General features: G+C 47.0%; 1 protein-coding gene across 12 annotated transcripts in view; it reads left to right on the forward strand.

Moving 5' to 3' along the window:
- LOC140458399 (leucine-rich repeat and immunoglobulin-like domain-containing nogo receptor-interacting protein 1) overlaps nt 1-19,806 on the forward strand; it is a 548,017-nt gene that overhangs the window by 308,381 nt on the left and 219,830 nt on the right. For 8 of the 12 annotated variants that reach the window (XR_011953488.1, XM_072552882.1, XM_072552885.1 and 5 more), the window contains one exon: nt 11,179-11,262. The exons of the other annotated variants lie outside the window; for them this stretch is intronic. The gene's annotated coding sequence lies outside the window, so the exon portion shown is untranslated. The remainder of the gene's footprint in view (nt 1-11,178; nt 11,263-19,806) is intronic. 12 annotated transcript variants of the gene reach the window in all.

Raw genomic sequence — 19,806 nt, forward strand, 5'->3', positions numbered from 1 at the left:
GTCACATTAAAATGCTCTTTTCAGTTGAACAGTCACAAGGTGTGGCTCTGGAAAAGCCGAGCAGCTCAGACAGCATCTGAGCAGCAGGAGAGTCGATGTTTCAGGTATAAGCCCATCATCAGGACTGTGCTTTTCCAGCAACACACGTTTTGACTCTGATCTCCAGCATCTGCAGTCCTCACTTTCTCCTTTTCAGTTGTATACACCATTAAACAAAGGTGAAAAATTGGCTACATCTTCTTTCAACTTCGGAAATCCTGCTTCTGAAATAGGATGGGCGTATTGTAGAATATGATCAGAAGCAATTAATGTATTGTCTGTATATCTAACCAGCAATGTCTACCGTCGCGACTATATATCTGTCAAACAGTATGTGCATATCTATCTCTATATAACAGGCAATACGAGCATATTTAGCCTGCAGTGTGTATAAATATGTTATTATTATATATAATATAACAAATGTAATATTGGTATATCTGGCCAGAAGTGTCTATAAATAAGTCTGTATATCTGTACAGAAATGACTGTATATATTTCCAGTCCTGTTTTCTATCTGTACTCGATAATGACTTTTGTATGTGTTAATATTATGTGTATATCTGTCCGGCAGTGTCTTGTTTATCACTCCATCAGAGTCTGTATATATGTCAATCAATATCTTTTTATCTGACCAGCAATCTTTCTAAGTTTGTCCAGTACAGTCAGTGTGCCTGACCAGCAGTATCTGTGTATATCTGCATACCAGTGTCTGTATATCTGTCCAACACGAGCGGTATATATGGCCAGCAATAACTGCACACCTGATCAGCAGTATTTGTATGTCTGCCTTTAGAGTTATAGTCATACAGTGTGGAAAATGACCCTTTGGCTCAACTAGTCCATACTGACCATGTCCCCAAACCAAGCTAGTCCCACCTGCCTGTGCTTGGCCCATATCCCTCTAAACCTTTCCTATTCATGAATGTATCCAAATGTTTTTACATTTTGTAACTGTACCTGTATCTACTACTTCATCTAGAAGTTCATTACACACACAAATCATTCTCTGTGTAAAAGAATTGCCCATTATGTCCTTATTAAATCTTTCACCTTTCACTTTTGTTTTGAATACCCCTTTCCCAGGGAAAAGACCCTTGCTATTCACCCTATCCATGCCCCTCATGGTTATATAAATCTCTAAAAGGCCACCCCTCACCTCCGACGCTCCAGGGGAAAATGTCCCAGCCTATCCAGCCTATCTTTCTAATTCAGCACCTCCAGTCCCAGCAACATCCTGCTAAATCTCTTCTGAATCCTCACCAATTTAATAATATCCTTGCTGTAACAGGGAGACCAGAACTGTAGACAGTATTCCAGAAGAGGCCTCACTAACATCCCGTACAAACTGACATCCCAGCTCTTATACCCAAAGCTCTGAGCAATGAAGGCAAGCGTGCTAAATGCCTTCTCAACCACCCTGCCTACATGTGACACAAATTTCAAAGAATTATATCTCTGAACCCCTCGATCTCCCTGTTGTACAACACAGCCAGGGCCCTACCATTCATGGTATAAGCCCTGCCCTCATTACTCTTACCAAAATGCAATACCCCACATTTATCCAAATTAAACTCCTCAGCCCATTGACCCAGTTGATCAAAATGTCTTTGTAACCTTAGATAGTTTTCTTCCCTGTCCACTATGCCACCAATTTTGATGTCATTCACAAACTTACTAACCACGCCTCCTATATTCACATCCAAATCTTTTATGTAAATGACAAACAAATGAGGACCCAGAATTGATCCCTACGGAATACTGCTGGTCACAGGCCTCCACCACCACCCTCTGTCTCCTGCCGTCAAGCCAATTTCGTTCACCAGGAATCCCATGTGATCGAATTTTCCTAATTGCTCCACTACACGGAGCCTTGTAAAAGGCTTTACTAAAGTCCACGTCGACAACATCTACCGCTCTGCCCTCATCAATGTTTTTGGTTATTTCCTCAAAAAAAGCTCACTTAGGTTTGAGAGACACGATCTCCCTCACACAAAACCATGTTGACTCTCCCTCATCAATCCTTGCCTTTCCAATAACTTACCCACCACTGGCATCAGGTTCACTGGCCTATAGTTCCCAGGTTTCTCTTCCCAGCCTTTCTTAAATAAAGGCACAACATCAGCCACCCTCCAGTCAGCTGGTACCTCACCTGTGGTTATTGATGATACAAATTCTTTTTGCTAAGAGCCCCCATAATTTTCTCCCTAACTTCTCACACTGTCCTGGGATACACCTGATCAGGTCCTGGAGATTTATCCACCTTTTCTAAGACCTCCAACACTTTCTGTTCTGTAATGTCAACTGCTCTCAAAACATCAATATTTAATTGAAACAAAAACAGAGATTGCTGGAAAAGTTCAGCATCTGCGGAGAGAGAAATCAGAGTTAATGTTTCAAGTCCAGTGATCTTTCCTCAGAACCGGACCCAAAACGTTAACTCTGTTTCTCTCTCCACAGATGCTGCCAGACCAACTGAGCTTTTCTAGCAATCTCTGTCTTTGTTTCTGATTTCCAGCATCCACAGTTAGAGTCACAGAGTCATACAGATGTACAGCATGGAAACAGACCCTTCGGTCCAACCCATCCATGCTATCCAGATATCCCAGCCTAATCTAGTCCCATAAATAAAAGCAAATTACTGCGGATGCTGGAATCTGAAACCAAAAGAGAAAATGCTGGAAAATCTCAACAGGTCTAGCAGCATCTGTAAGGAGAGAAAAAGCTGATGTTTCAAGTCTAATTGACCCTTTGTTAAAACCTTTGGTTTCAGATTCCAGCATCCACAGTAATTTGCTTTTATCCAATGTTTAACCCACTGTCACCTCTCTCCCAGGAAGCCTACTCTGAAGAAGGACTGCTCTTCTCTCCGACAGCTTTGACAAAGGGTCAGTTAGACTCGAAACGTCAGCTCTTTTCTCTCCTTACAGATGCTGCCAGACCTGCTGAGATTTTCCAGCATTTTCTCTTTTGGTTCCAATCTAGTCCCAGCTGCCAGTGCCCGGCTCTTATCCCTCCTAATCCTTCCTATTCATATACCCATCCAAATTCGTCTTAAATGTTGCAATTGTACCAGCCTCCACCACATCCTCTGGCAGCTCATTCCATACACGTACCACCCTCTGCGTGAAAACGTTGTCCCTTAGGTCTCTTTTATATCTTTCCCCTCTCACCCTAAACCTATGCCCTCTAGTTCTGGATTCCCTGACCCCAAGGAAAAAACTTTGCCTATTTATCCTATTCATGCCCCTCATAATTTTGTAAACCTCTATAAGGTCACCCCTCAGCCTCTGACGCTCCAGGGAAAACAGCCCCAGCCTGTTCAGCCTCTCCCTGTAGCTCAAATGCTCCTACCCTGGCAACATCCTTGTAAATCTTTTCTGAACCCTTTCATGTTTCACAACATCTTTCCAATAGGAAGGAGACCAGAATTGCATGCAATATTCCAACAGTGGCCTAACCAATGTCCTGTACAGCCGCAACATGACCTCCCAACTCCTGTACTCAGTACTCTGACCAATTAAGGAAAGCATACCAAACACCTTCTTCACTATCCTATCTACCTGTGACTCCACTTTCAAGGAGCTATGAACCTGCACTCCAAGGTCTCTTTGTTCAGCAACACTCCCTAGGACCTTACCATTAAGTGTATAAGTCCTGCTAAGATTTGCTTTCCCAAAATGCAGCACCTCGCATTTATCTGAATTAAACTCTATCTGCCACTTCTCAGCCCATTGGCCCATCTGGTCAAGATCCTGTTGTAATCTGAGGTAACCCTCTTCGCTGTCCACTACACCTCCAATTTTGGTGTCATCTACAAACTTACTAACTGTCCCTCTTATGCTCGCATCCAAATCATTTATGTAAATGACAAAAAGCACTGATCCTTGTGGCACTCCACTGGTCACAGGCCTCCAGTCTGAAAAACCCTCCACCACCACCCTCTGTCTTCTACCTTTGAGCCAGTCCTGTATCCAAATGGCTAGTTCTCCCTGTATTCCATGAGATCTAACCTTGCTAATCAGTCTCCCATGGGGAACCTTGTCGAACGCCTTACTGAATTCCATATAGATCACATCTACTGCTCTGCCCTCATCAATCCTCTTTGTTACTTCTTCAAAAAACTCAATCAAGTTTGTGAAACATGATTTCCCACGCACAAAGCCATGTTGACTATCCCGAATCAGTCCTTGCCTTTCCAAATAAATGTCCATCCTGTCCCTCAGGATTCCCTCCAACAACTTGCCCACCACTGAGGTCAGGCTCACCGGTCTATAGTTCCCTGGCTTGTCTTTACCACTCTTCTTAAACAGTGGCACCACGTTTGCCAACCTCCAGTCTTCCGGCACCTCACCTGTGACTATCGATGATACAAATATCTCAGCAAGAGGCCCAGTAATCACTTCTCTGGCTTCCCACAGAGTTCTAGGGTACACCTGATCAGGTCCTGGGGATTTATCCACTTTTAACCATTTCAAGACATCCAGCACTTCCTCCTCTGTAATCTGGACATTTTGCAAGATGTCATCATCTATTTCCCTCCAGTCTATATCTTCCATATCCTTTTCCACAGTAAATATTGATGCAAAATATTCACTTAGTATCTCCCCCATTTTCTGTGGCTCCACACAAAGGCCGCCTTGCTGATCTTTGAGGGGCCCTATACTCTCTCTAGTTACCCTATTGTCCTTAATATATTTGTAAAAACCCTTTGGATTTTGGATTCTCCTTAATTCTGTTTGCCAAAGCTATCTCATGTCCCCTTTTTGCCCTCCTGATTTCCCTCTTAAATATACTCCTACTGACTTTATACTCTTCTAAGGATTCACTCGATCTATCCTGTCTGTACCTGACATATACTTCCTTCTGTTTCTTAACCAAACCCTCAATTTCTTTAGTCATCCAGCATTCCTTATACCTACCAGCCTTCCCTTTCACCCTGACAGGAATATACTTTCTCTGGATTCTTGTTATCTCATTTCTGAAGGCTTCCCATTTTCCAGCCGTCCCTTTACCTGTGAACATCTGCCTCCAATCAGCTTTCAAAAGTTCTTGCCTAATACGATCAAAATTGGCCTTTCTCCAATTTAGAACTTCAACTTTTCGATCTGGTCTATCCTTTTCCATCACTATTTTAAAACAAATAGAATTATGGTCACTGGCCCCAAAGTGCTCCCCCACTGACACCTCAGTCACCTGCCCTGCCCATATTTCCCAAGAGTAGGTCAAGTGTTGCACCTTCTCTAGTTGGTACATCCACATACTGAATCAGAAAATTGTCCCATATGCACTTAAGAAATTCGTCTCCATCAAAACCTTTAACACTATGGCAGTACCAGTCTATGTGTGGAAAGTTAAAATCCCCTACCATAACTATCCTATTATTCTTACAGATAGCTGCGATCTCCTTACAAGTTTGTTTCTCAATTTCCCTCTGACTTAGCAGGACTTATACACTTAATGGTCTATAATACAACCCCAATAAGGTGATCATCCCTTTCTTATTTCTCAGTTCCACCCAAATAACTTCCCTGGATGTATTTCCGGGAATATCCTCCCCTAGCACAGCTGTAATGCTATCCCTTATCAAAAATGCCACTTCCCCTCCTCTCTTGCCTCCCTTTCTATCCTTCCTGTAGGATTTGTATCCTGGAACATTAAGCTGCCAGTCTTGCCCATCCCTGAGCCATGTTTCTGTAATTGCTATGATATCCCAGTCCCATGTTCCTAACCATGCCCTGAGTTCATCTGCCTTCCCTGTTAGGCCCCTTGCATTGAAATAAATACAGTTTAATTTATTCGTCCTACCTTGTCCCTGACTGCCCTGACTGTTTGACTCACTTCTGTTCTCAACTGTACCAGTCTCAGATCGATCACTTTCCTCACTATCTCCCTGGGTCCCACACCCCACCCCCCCCCACCACCCCCCACCTTACAAGTTTAAATCATCCCGAGCAGTTTGAGCAAATTTCCCTGTCAGCATATTAGTCCCTTTCCAATTTAGGGGCAATCCGTCCTTCTTGTACAGGTCACTTCTACCCCAAAAGAGATTCCAAGGATCCAAAAATGTAAATCTTTCTCCCATACACCAGCTCCTGAGCCATGCATTTATCTGCTCTATCCTCCTATTCCTGCCCTCACTAGCTCCTTTTTAAATTTCTGCCTAACTCTCTGTAATCTCTCTTCAGAATCTCAACCTTTTCCCTTCCAATGTCGTTGGTTCCAATGTGGACAATGACCTCCTGCTGGCCCCTCTCCCCCGTGAGAACATTCTGCACCCTCTCTGAGACATCCTTGATCCTAGCACCAGGGAAACAACACACCATTCTGCTTTTTCTCTGCTGGCCACAGAAACGTCTGTCTGTACCTCTGATGACAGAATCCGCTAACACAATTGATCTCTTGGAAGCTGACGTACCCCTCGTTGCATTAGAGCCAGTCTCAATACCAGAAACTTGGCTGTTTGTGCTACGTTCCCCTGAGAATCCATCACCCCCTACATTTTCCAAAACAGCATACCTGTTTGAAATGGGTATATCCACAAATGACTCCTGCCCTAGGTGCCGACCTCTCTTACCCTTCCTGGAGTTAACCCATCCATGTGACTGTATCTGAGACTTTCCCCCATTCCTATAACTGCCATCCATCACATACTGTTGCTGTTGCAAATTCCTCATCGCTTCTATCTGTCTCTCCAACCGATCCACTCGATCTGATAAGATTCGCATCCAACAGCATTTATGGCCGATATAATCTGCAGTAACCCTTAAACTCTCTTTAAACTCCCACATCTGACAAGAGGTACATATCACGCAAAGGCCATTTTTGCTCCTTCACAATCTACAGACCCAGAAAATAACACCGTCTTATTCCTCTACAAAACACTGCCCCAGGTTAAATTAATAGTTATGGCTTATATTTTAAGTTTAATCAAGAGACTTATCTCCAAAAAACATATAATCAAGAAAGAACCCTCTCTACTCACTACTGCAGCTTTTCTATTGGACAGACTTAAAACAACGATTAACTTATCTGATTCTGTGTTGTGAACTTCACCCAAACAGGTTCCTCCAAGATTAGTTGTGAATTTCACTGTTTGTTAATTTTCCCAGATGCACTCCGATGTCCAGTGATACATGAATTCTAAACAGCAAAGGCAGTAACTGTGCAGGTTAGATTAGATTACTTACAGTGTAGAAACAGGGCCTTCGGCCCAACAAGTCTACACTGACCCGCCGAAGCGCAACCCACCCATTCCCCTACATTTACCCCTTTTACCTAACACTATGGGCAATTTAGCATGGCCAATTCACCTGACCTGCACATCTTTGGTTCTCTCTCTCTCTCCTGCACTGTCCTCACTATGTGCTTCCTTTGTCTGCTCTTCTCCCTTTTAAAACTGCTGCTGTTTTGACTTTTTTCCCCAAAATTCCAAAACAATGCAACAGCATATAAAACAGGAATTGCTGCTCCTGGAATTCGAGGAAATCACGTCCAGCACCTAAAATACCTCAATAAAGAAGCAGCTGTTACAGATAGAAATTTTTCCCGTCCTCCATCTTGGATTACCCAGAATCCTTCTTTTGTTTTTCATCACGATTTATTTCTCTGATTTCTATAATCTCCATCTTTTCCCCACAGTAAAACCTGATGCAAAATGTTTGTTTAGTCTCTCTTCCATCTCCTGAGGATCCACATATAGACAACCTGTTTGACCATTAAGGGGTCCTACTCTCTCACTAATTGCTGTATTGCTCTTAGCATATTTATAGAATCTCCTTGTGATTATCTTTCACCTTATTTGCCAAGGTTATCAAGTATCCTCTCCTGACCTTCCTGAATCCCCTCTTTAGAATGCCCTGCACTCAGGAATAATGAAGGACTTATACCGGAAACATTGACTCTCCTGCTCCTTGGATGCTGCCTGACTGGCTGGGCTTTTCCGATGCCACACTTTTCAATTCTAAGTTCTCTATACCTAATACATGACTCTTCTCTTTCTTGACTAGCACCTCAATATCTTTATTCATCCATTGTTCCCTAATCTTATAGCCTTACCCTTCACTCTAACAGGAACAAATGCCTCTGCTTGGATGATCACACTTCTGAAAGCCGCCCACTTGTTCCAGATCCAAACCACATTAGATTAGATTAGATTCCCTACAGTGCAGAGGCAGGCCCTTCAGCCCAACAAGTCCACACTGACCCTCTGAAGAGCAACCCACCCAGACCCATTCCCCTACATTTACCCCTTACCTAACACTACGGGCAATTTAGCATGGCCAATTCACCTGACCTGCACATTTTTGGACTGTGGGAGGAAACCGGAGCACCTGAAGGAAACCCACGCAGACACGGGGAGAATGTGCAAACTCCACACAGCCTGAAGCAGGAATTGAACCCAGGTCTCTGGCACTGTGAGGCAGCAGTGCTAACCACTGTGCCACCATGCCGCATCTCTTTATTTACACAGCTGTATCTGTCTATCTGGCTAGCAGTGAGTACAAATGATCAGCGGTACCTGGACACATCATCACCAGGGTCTCGCTCTCTCTCTGGCAGGGTCACTATATCTGTCAGGTTCTGACGTAGGGTCACTGCACCTGAAACACTAACTCTGTTGCTCCGGTGATTTCTGTTTTTGGTTTACATTTCCAGCTCCCACAGTTCCTCATGTTGTCTTCACACCTTCCTCCCCTTTCTATCTGGGTGCCAACATTGTGACCATATCTTCCCTCCTGTCATAGAACGTTGAACAGAAACAGGCCCTTTGGCTCACAATGTTGTGCTGAATACCAAATAAAATGAATCCCTTCCACCTGCCCTTGGTCCACATCCCTCCATTCCTTGCCTATCCATGTCCTGATCTAAAAGTCTCTTAAACACCCCTATCGTATCTGCCTCCACCACCACCCCTGGCAGTGTGTTCCACAATCCTACCAGTCTCTGTGTAAAAATACTGTCCCTCACATCTCCTTTGAACTTTCCCCCTCTCACCTTAAATGCGTGCCCCTTAGAATGAGACATTTCAACCCTGTAGAAAAAGATTCTGACCATAAATCCTATCTGTGAATCTCATAATTTTATAGACTTCTATCAAGTCTCCCCTCAGCCTCTGCCGCTCCAGAGAAAACAACCCGTGTTTTTCTAGCCTCTCTGTGTAGCTCATACTGTCTAATCCAGGCAGCATCTGGTAAACCTCTTCTGCAACTTCTCCAAAGCCTCCACATCCTTCCTGTAATGTGGCAAACCGATTTGGACATGATACTCTAAATGTGGCCTAACCGAAATCTTATAAAGCTACAATTTGACATCCTGACTCTTATACTCAGTTCTCCAACCAATAAAGGCAAGCATACCAGATACCTTCTTTACCACCCTATCTACTTGTGTGGTCACTTTCAGGGAGCTATGGACTTGAACCCCAAGATCCCTCTGTACATTAATGCTGTTCAGGGACCTGCTATTAACTATATACTTTTCCTTAACATTTGACCTCCCAAAATGCAGCACCTCACACTTACGCAGATTAAACTCCGTCTGCCATTTCTCCGCCCACATCTGCAACTGATCTATATCCTGTTGTATCCTTTGATAGTCTTCTACACAATCCACAATTGCACCCAATCTTTGTATCGTCTGAAAACTTACTAACCCACCCGCTACATCTTCATCCAAGTCATTTATGTATATCACAAACAGCAGAGGTCCCATGGATCACTGTGGAATACCACTAGTCATAGACCTCCAGTCTGAAAAACATCCTGTCATCGCTACCTTCTGCCTTCTATGGGAAAGCCAATTCTAAGTATACACAGCCAAGTCACGGTGGATCCCTTGCATCTTGATTTTCTGGATGAGCCTATCTTGAGGGACCTTGCTGAAAGCCTTATTAAAATCTATGTAGGTAACATCCACTGCTCGACCCTCATCAATCACCTTTGTCACCACCTTGAGAAATTCAATCAAGTTAGTAAGACAGGATCTGCCCCACACAAAGCCACGCTGACTGTCCCTAATTAGGCCACGCTTTTCCAAATGTGTGTAAATCCTATCCCTAAAAATTCTCTCCAATAGCTTCCCAACCACCGATGTGAGACTCACCGGTCTAGTTTCCTGCATTATCCCTACTTCCCTTCTTGAACAGATGAACAACATAAACTCCTCGCCAGTCCTCCGGGATCTCTCCAGTGGCTAGCGAGGATCCAAACATCTGGGTCAAGACCCCAGCAATCTCCTCTTTTGCCTCTCTCAATAACCTGGGGTAGATACTATCGGACTCTGGGGACTTATCCGCTCTTCAAGAGACCCAACACTATTTCATTTGTGATCTCACGATGCCCTAGCATATTAGCATGCTCCATAATAATCTCACTATCGTCCAAGTCACGCAGAGGGTGGTATGTGTATGGAATGAGCTGCCAGAGGATGTGGTGGAGGCTGGTACAATTGCAACATTGAAAAGGCATTTGGATGGGTATATGAATAGGAAGGGTTTGGAGGGATATGGGCTGGGTGTTGGCAGGTGGGGTTGGAATATCTGGTCGGCATGGACCAAAGGGTCTATTTCCGTGCTGTACATCTCCATGACTCTATGACTCTAAATCCTTCTCCTGGGTCGATACTGACACAAAAGACTCATTTAGAACCTCACCCAGATCCTCTGCCTCCAAGAACAAGTTCCCTCCTTGATCCTTGAGTGGTCCTACCTTCTCCCTAGTTACCTTCAGGTGTTTAATGCATGTATAGAAAGTTTTGGGATTCTCTTTAACCTTACTTGTCATTTGCCACGTTCCAGGCTTCATCCATTTCATTTTTATACCTTTTAAACAGTTGAGTCCCCATTGCTGCTGACTCAACAACAACAACTTACAGTTATCTGGCACCAGTAACATAGGGGCCATCCCAAGATGCTCTACTGGAGATATCAGACAAAGCATTTATAAGCTAGTGCCTTAGAAGGGGCTATGAGGCTTGGTTTTAAGAAGCACTTTACAGATGATGGGGAGAGTGGGCAAACCTGGAGATCTGGTCAGACCACAGAGAGTGTCAGACACAGGGATAAGAATTTCATTGTGTGTTTTGAGAAAAGGGGGAACAGATCTCTAATGATTTGATATTGTACCTTTCTTCTTGCAGTTTTGCAATCGGGTAACTCTCCTGAATGTCGTGTCACGTGGGAATTGGGACAGACTTCCATCATTCCGGCTCAAGGCCGTTAGGGTATGGAGGAACATCTGGATTCTTGGGCGGGGGCGGTGGTGGGGTGGGGGGGGGAGAGACAGGGATTGGGGTGGATGTAAATAGATAAATAAACCAATAACAATAATACCATGACAAATAAAGTTTAAAAATCACACATCACCAGGTTATAGTCCAACAGGTTTATTTGGAAGCACTAGCTTTCGGAGCGACACTCCTTCATCAGGTGGGTGTGCAGAATAAGATCATAAGACACAGAATTTACAGCAACAGGATTGCAGTGTCATGGAATGGAATATTAAACAAATGCAAATATTAAGCTACATTTACTTAATATTACAATTTTTAATATTCCATCTTCCGCAGCTACACTGGCCCCACCCCCCACCTTTTCCTCCGCTACATCGATGACTGTATCGGCGCTGCCTCGTGCTCCCACGAGGAGGTTGAACAGTTCATCCACTTTACCAACACCTTCCGCCCCGACCTCTAATTCACCTGGACCGTCTCAGACTCCTCCCTCCTCTTCCTAGACCTCTCCATTTCTATCTCAGGTGACCGAATCAACACGGACATTTACTATAAACCAACCGACTCCCACAGCTACCTAGACTACACCTCCTCCCACCCTGCCCCCGTAAAAACGCCATCCCATATTCCCAATTCCTTCGTCTCCGACGCATCTGCTCCCAGGAGGACCAGCTCCAAAACCGAACAACCCAGATGGCTTCCTTCTTCAAAGACCGCAATGTCCCCCCAGACGCGGTCGATGATGCCCTCCACCGCATCACTTCCACTTCCCGCTCCTCCGCCCTTGAGCTCCGCCCCTCCAACCACCACCAGGACAGAACCCCACTGGTCCTCACCTACCACCCCACCAACCTCCATGTACAGCGTATCATCCGTCGTCATTTCCGCCACCTCCAAACGGACCCCACCACCAGGGATATATTTCCCTCCCCTCCCCTATAAGCTTTCCGAAAAGACCACTCCCTCCGTGACTCCCTCGTCAGGTCCACACCCCCTACCAACCCAACCTCCACTCCCGGCACCTTCTCCTGCAACTGCAAGAAATGCAAAACTTGCGCCCACACCTCCCCCCTTACTTCCCTCCAAGGCCCCAAGGGATCCTTCCATATCTGTCACAAATTCACCTGCACCTCCACACACATCATTTACTGCATCCGCTGCACCCGATGTGGCCTCCTCTATATTGGGGAGACAGGCCGCCTTCTTGCGGAACGTTTCAGAGAACACCTCTGGGACACCCGGACCAACCAACCCAACCACCCCGTAGCCCAACACTTCAACTCCCCCTCCCACTCCATCAAGGACATGCAGGTCCTTGGACTCCTCCATCGCCAGACCATAGCAACACGACAGTTGGAGGAAGAGCGCCTCATCTTCTGCCTAGGAACCCTCCAACCACAAGGGATGAACTCAGATTTCTCCAGTTTCCTCATTTCCCCTCCCCCCACCTTGTCTCAGTCAAATCCCTCGAATTCAGCACCGCCTTCCTAACCTGCAATCTTCTTCCTGACCTCTCCGCCCCCACCCCCACTCCGGCCTATCACCCTCACCTTGACCTCCTTCCACCTATCGCATTTCCAACGCCCCTCCCCCAAGTCCCTCCTCCCTACCTTTTATCTTAGCCTGCTGGACACACTTTCCTCATTCCTGAAGAAGGGCTTATGCCCAAAACGTCGATTCTCCTGTTCCTTGGATGCTGCCTGACCTGCTGCGCTTTTCCAACAACACATTTTTAGCTATGTTGCAACTTGGTAAATTTCCCATTGCAGGGTAAGACAAGTGACAACTCATAATCCCACATTGCACTTTTCCAGCAACACATTTTCAGCTCACCTGTAAATAACTCAGTCATGCAATAAGCTTCATATTTTTCACCCTATGAGAATCTTTCTAGTTAGGCCAGAAAGATGGCTACTCTCGTCCACAGGAGACCATTGACAGTCTAGAAGGGGACACCCACACGCACACACATGTGCACACACACGCACACACACACACCTGCACGCACACAAACTCACACACACACCGCAAATACTCTTACATACCCACACACATGACACATATTCATGCACATACACACATCCTTTCACACTCATTCTCTCTCCCACACACACACTGACTCACTCACACACGTATGTACCTACACATAGACATACACTCTCTCACACACACATTCACACACACACCCACACCCACACACATTCACACCCACACACACACACTCACAGACATTCACAGACATTCACACACATTCACACACACACATTTACACACACACCCACACCCACACACATTCACACACACACTCACACACATTCACACACACACACTCACACACATTCACACACATTCACACACACACATTCACACCCACACACACACACTCACAGACATTCACACACATTCACACACACACATTTACACACACACCCACACCCACACACATTCACACACACACTCACACACATTCACACACCCACACTCACACACATTCACACACACACATTTACACACACACCCACACCCACACACATTCACACACACACTCACACACATTCACACACACACACTCACACACATTCACACACATTCACACACACACATTCACACCCACACACACACACTCACAGACATTCACACACACACATTCACATACACACCCACGCCCACACACATTCACCCACACACCCACACACACACTCACACACATTCGCACACACACATTCACACACACACATTCACACACACACTCACACACACACACTCTCACACACACACACTCATACACATTCACACACACCCACCCACACACACACACACACAGTTTCGATCCATTTGGGATTGTGTACAATGGAAGAGTGTGTGAATGATTATGATTCACTGGGACAGGGTGAGAAATAGTTTAAATGGTGCAATATCTTTATAGATCCACTTTTCAAACACACCCTTTTCTTCAACACATCCAGCCCTTGGACCCTCTCCTCTTGGGAACACTCTCTAATTTTCTCTCCATCTGTGAGTGGTTGTGGCCATTTACAAGGCAGCCTTGCTCTCTCCTTCTCTGCTGCTGTCAGCTTCTCAGTCACACCTCTTACTCTGTCGCTATGGCAACTGATTCATTTTCTATGTCACTGAATCCCTTGTAATTGTCAAAAATGCCAGAGGGCAAACTCAGCTGAAGATTAAAGAGATTGTCACCGGGATGTTTCTGTGTGAATCTGTATCCATTCGGAGTGCAAAATGTCCTTTAATGTCCCAACATTCAAGTGCTTTCAAGTCAGAATTGAACAGTCTGTTGTTGAATGGTTGCTTGATAAAGGATTCACTTCAGTGTACACTCCCAACGTGCTTCGATCAATAAAATACAGGGCGAATATTACTGAAAGCTTGATCTAACATGCTTCAATCTTTACAACATCTTACCATTAACAGCCCCTACCCTGTTAAAGTGGTTAGAGTTTAGTTAACCTCATTATCAGTTCAACTCCTGATGCAGGAGAGAAACTGGACTATAGCAATCCATATCACACCCCCAGTGATCTGTAATCACCTTCTCTGACACCGGACAACTCTGGGAGATAAACATTGAGGAAATTTGGAAAGCAAGGAGAGGGAAATGATCCCTTTTGAGTTTGTTTTTATTCTAAACACACAGAGGATTTGACAGTGAGCCACTGGTGAGCTGAGCAGTCCCTGCCCTGTTTCCTCAAATGAAGTATATATCAGTTACTGAGGTGTGCAGTTTGTCGCTTTCAATTAAACTCATTTGTGTAGAATGTGCTCAACAGAAGTCTTGTCGACAGTCGAGTCCCACCAATCACTGCTCTCAGGGTGCTTGTGAATCTAGTAAATGCACGTCTCTGTACTCTGTGTCAGTTACTCATGCTCACAGCCCATCAGTAACAGAGCAGCGTGTCACTGACCAGGGCATGGCTCTCCTCCTGCACTAACACTGTAGACTTCACGTGGTTCACCCCTACACCCTCACCGGCGCTGGCTGATCAGACAGGGGTTCTCACAGCAAATCAACCAACAGGCCAAAGCCGCACACAACAGTGATTCCAGGAATGCAGTGATTCCCCCCGCCCCCCCAGTGCAGTAATTCTCCCCAGTGCAGTGATTTCCACCCCCCAGTGCAGTTATTCCCCCCAGTGCAGTGATTTCCACCCCCCAGTGCAGTTATTCCTCCCAGTGCAGTGATTTCCACCCCCCAGTGCAGTGATTCCCCCATGTGCAGCAATCCCCCCAATGCAGCAACCCACTCATGCAGCGATTCCCCCAGTGCAGCAATCCCCCCCAGTGTATTTATTCCACCCCAGTGCAGTAATCTCCCCCAGTGCAGCAATACCCCCAGTGCAGTGATTCCCCCAGTGCAGTGATTCCCCCAGTGCAGCGATTCCCCAGTGCAGTGATTCCTCCAGTGCAGTGATCCCCAGTACAGCAATCCCCAGTGCAGTGCTTCCTCCAGTGCAGTGATCCCCAGTACAGCGATCCCCAGTGGAGTGATTCCCCCCATGCAGCGATTTCCCCCAGCACAGTGATTCCCCCCATGCAGTGATTTCCCCCAGTGCAGTGATTCCACAGTACAGTGATCCCCCAGTGCAGTGATTTCCTCCCCCAGTGCAGTGATCCCCCAGTGCAGTGATTTCCCCCCAGTGCAGTGATTCCCCCAGTGCTGTGATCCTCCAGTGCAGTGATTTCCTCCTCCAGTGCAGTGTTTCCCCAGTGCAGCGATTTCCCCCCAGTGCAGTGATTCTCCCCTGTGCAGTGATTCCCCAGTGCACTGATCTCTCAGTGCAGTGATTCCCCAGTGCAGTGATTTCCCCCAGTGCATGACACCTTCCAGTGCAGCAATTCCCCCAGTGCAGTGATCCTCCCAGTGCAGTGATTCCCCAATTCTGTGATCCCCAGTGCAGCAATTCCCCCAGTGCAGTGATTCCCCAGTGCAGTGATCCACCAGTGCACTGATCCCCCAGTGCAGTGACTCCCCAGTGCAGCAATCTCCCCACAGTGCAGTGATCCACCCCAATGCAGTGATTGCCCCAGTGCAGCGATTCTCCAGTGAAGTGATCTGCAGTGCAGTCATTCCCCCAGTGCAGGGATTCCCCAGTGCAGTGGTTTCCCCAAGTGCAGAGAGAGTCTTCAGTGCAGCGATCCCTCCAGTGCAGTGATTCTCCAGTGCAGTGATCCCCCAGTGCAGTGATTTCCCCAGTGCTGTGATCCCCCAGTGCAGTGGTTCCCCCCGTGCAAGGATCTCCCAATTCTGTGATCCTCCAGTGCAGCAATTTGCCCCCGTGCAGTGATCCCCCAGTACAGTGATTCCCCAGTGCAGTGATCCCCCAGTGCACTGATCCCCCAATGCAGTGATTCCCCCAGTGCAGTGATTCCACAGTACAGTGATCCCCCAGTGCAATGATCCCCCAGTGCTGTGATTACCCCAGTGCAGCAATTCCCCCAGTGCAATGATTCCCCAGTGCAGTGATCCCCAGTGCAGTGATCCCCCAGCTCAGCAATTCCCCCAGTGCAGTGATTCCCCAGTGCAGTGATCCCCCAGTGCAGTGATTTCCCCCCAGTGCAGTGATCCACCCCAGTGCAGTGATCATTCAGTGCAGTGATTCTCCAGTGCAGTGATTCCCCCAGTGCAATGATCCCCAGTGCAGCAATTCCCCCAGTGCAGTGATTCCCCAGTGCAGTGATCCCCCAGTGCAGCAATCCCCCCCCCCAGTGCAGTGATTTTCCCCAGTGCAGCGTCTCCTCCTCAGTGCAGCAATTTCTCCCCAGCACAATGATCCCCCAGTGCAGTGATTCCCAGTGAAGTGACTTCCCCACAGTGCAGCAATCCCCCCACCAGTGCAGTGATTGCCCAGTGCAGTCATTCCCCCAGTGCAGCAATCTCCCCTCAGTGCACTGATCCACCCCAATGCAGTGATCCTCCAGTGCAGTGATTACCCCAGTGCAGCGATTCTCCAGTGCAGTGATCCCCCAGTGCAGTCATTCCCCCAGCGCAGGGATTCCCCAGTGCAGTGGTTTCCCCAGTGCAGAGAGAGCCTTCAGTGCAGCGATCCCTCCGGTGCAGTGATTCTCCAGTGCAGTGACCCCCCCAGTGCAGCGACCCCCCAGTGCAGTGACCCCCCAGTGCAGCGATCCCTCCAGTGCAGTGATCCACCCCAGTGCAGCAATCCCCCACTGCTGTGATTCCTCAGTGTAGCGATTCCCCCAGTGCAATAATCCCCCAGTGCAGTGATTACCCCCAGTGCAGTGATCCCCCAGTGCAGTGATTTCCCCCCAGTGCAGTGATCCCCCCAGTGCAGCGATTGTAGATTCATTGGATTGCATTCTTATCTGACGTCCATTTTACTGGAAATAGCTGGGTTCGCTTTGGCATGTACCTGAGTGTTGTTGGAACAGTCACCTAGCAACAGTCTCACCTTCATGAACAATGTGAAGAAGAGAAATGATAAAGCAATGTCTGGGAAAGTGAAAGGGAAGTTGAGCTGTGGGTACAACAAACATTTACTGAAGAATATGAACCGAAACTGTCAACTTACAATCAAGTAAACAGATAGCAGTAAATATTCTCTCAATCTGAGAAGGTTTCTTCATGTTTTATATTCTTGTGTGATCAGGAGTTTATAAAACGTTAGGATAATTTCTGCTTTGTAACCTCTTCACTCTTGGCCTAACTTCTCATCATCAAAGTGAGTCAGGCAGCATCCACGGAGAGAGAGCAAACGAACGTTTTGAGTCTAGATGACTCTTCATCGGAGCGGACGTGAAATACGGAAGGGGCAATGGTGGGTTGGTGGGGGAGTGGTGTGCTGGGGAGAAAGGCCGTTGGAAGTTCGGATTAATGATGTGGTGGAGCCGGTGTTGGACTGGGGTGGGCAGTTAAAAATCCTGCAACACCACGTTATAGTCCAACAGGTTTAATTGGAAGCCCCAGTTTCCAAACAGAGGGTGAGAGAGTATGTAACAAGCCAAGCTAAAAGGAAGGAAGGAATGGGACTTGGTGGAACTCAATGTAAACGTGTTGAATTCAATATGAAGCCCAGAAGGCTGTAAAATGTCTAGTTTGAAGATGGGATATTGTTCCTCCAGTTTGCGCTGGGATCCATACCAGCTGGACACTGTGTTAAAATGACCGGCTAAGGGAAGGTCAGGGTCATGTTTGTGCACGGACCAGGGCTGTTCTGCAAAGCGGTCACCCAGTCCATGTTTGGTTTCTCCAATGTAGAGTCAACCATATTGGGTGCAGCGAATACACTACACAAGATTGGAGGAGGTCCAGGGGAAATGATGCATCAGCTGGAAAGGCTGTTTCAGCCCTTGGCAGGTGATCAGGGAGGAGGGGAAGGAACAGGGGTTACACCTTCTGCAGTTACACAGGATGGTGCTGTGGGAAGGGGGAAGGTGTTGGTGGTTGTGGAATGGAGTAGGGTGTCCCAGAGGGAACAATCCCTGTGAAATGCAGATGGGGGGGGGGAGGGAGGGGGGAGTGAGGGGAAGATGTGTTTGGTGGTGGCGTTCTGCTGGAGTTGTCTGAAATGGCAGAGAATGATCTTTCCAATACAGAGGCTGGTGGGATAGAAGGTGAGGAGAAGGAGAAGCCAATCATGATATGATAAGTGATGGGAAGGGGCAAGGGTGGAAACACGGCTGATAGGTCAGATACAGTTGAGGGTTCAGCCAACCACAGTGGGTGGGAAGAAGCAAGCCATGTGGGCAGCCTGGTGGCTCAGTGGTTAGCACTGCTGCCTCACAGCGCCAGGGACCTGGGTTCGATTCCAGCCTCAGGCAACTGTCTGTGCAGGGTTTGTACATTCTCCCCGTGTCTGCGTGGGTTTCCTCCAGGTGCTCAGGTTTCCTCCCACAGTCCAAAGATATGCAGGTTAGGGTGGATTGACCATGGGGAATTGCCCGTAGTGTTAGGTGAAGGGGTAAACATAGGGTAGGAGAAAGGGCCTGGTTGAGTGACTTTTCAGAGGGTCAGTGTGGACTTGTTGGGCTGAAGGGCCTGTTTCCGCACTGTAGGGAATCTAGTCTAATGTCAGGCATGCTGTTTTGGAAAGCGGCATCATCCGAACAGATAAGGCACAGATGAAGGAACTGGGAGAATGGGATGGAGTGCTTGCAGAATGTGGCTCTGTAGTGGGTGGGAACAGACAGTTTATTCTCCAAAATGGAGACAGAGAGGTGAAGGAAAGGAAGGGAGGTGTCGGAAATGGACAGTGTGAAATTTATCGAGGGGAGGAAATTGGAGGCAAAATGAACAAGTGTTTCAAGGCCGTGGCGGGAGCACAAAGCAGTCGGGAGGTGCCGAGGAGAGGATTGTGAGAGGGGGCCAGTGGAGGACTGCAACAAGGAGTGTTCTGCATCCCCATAAAGAGGCAAAGTGTGACAGGGACTTGCCAAGTCAAAGGAGTGGCTATGGGCACCCACATGGACTACATATAGAGTTCACCACTTTAAAACTGTGAACCAATTCTCCCTTTCCTTCAGCTTGTTCCAATGTCCTGTCTCCCCACACCCCAACTC

Source organism: Chiloscyllium punctatum, chromosome 33 (genome assembly GCF_047496795.1).
Source record: "Chiloscyllium punctatum isolate Juve2018m chromosome 33, sChiPun1.3, whole genome shotgun sequence".
NCBI classification, from domain to species: Eukaryota; Metazoa; Chordata; class Chondrichthyes; order Orectolobiformes; family Hemiscylliidae; genus Chiloscyllium; species Chiloscyllium punctatum.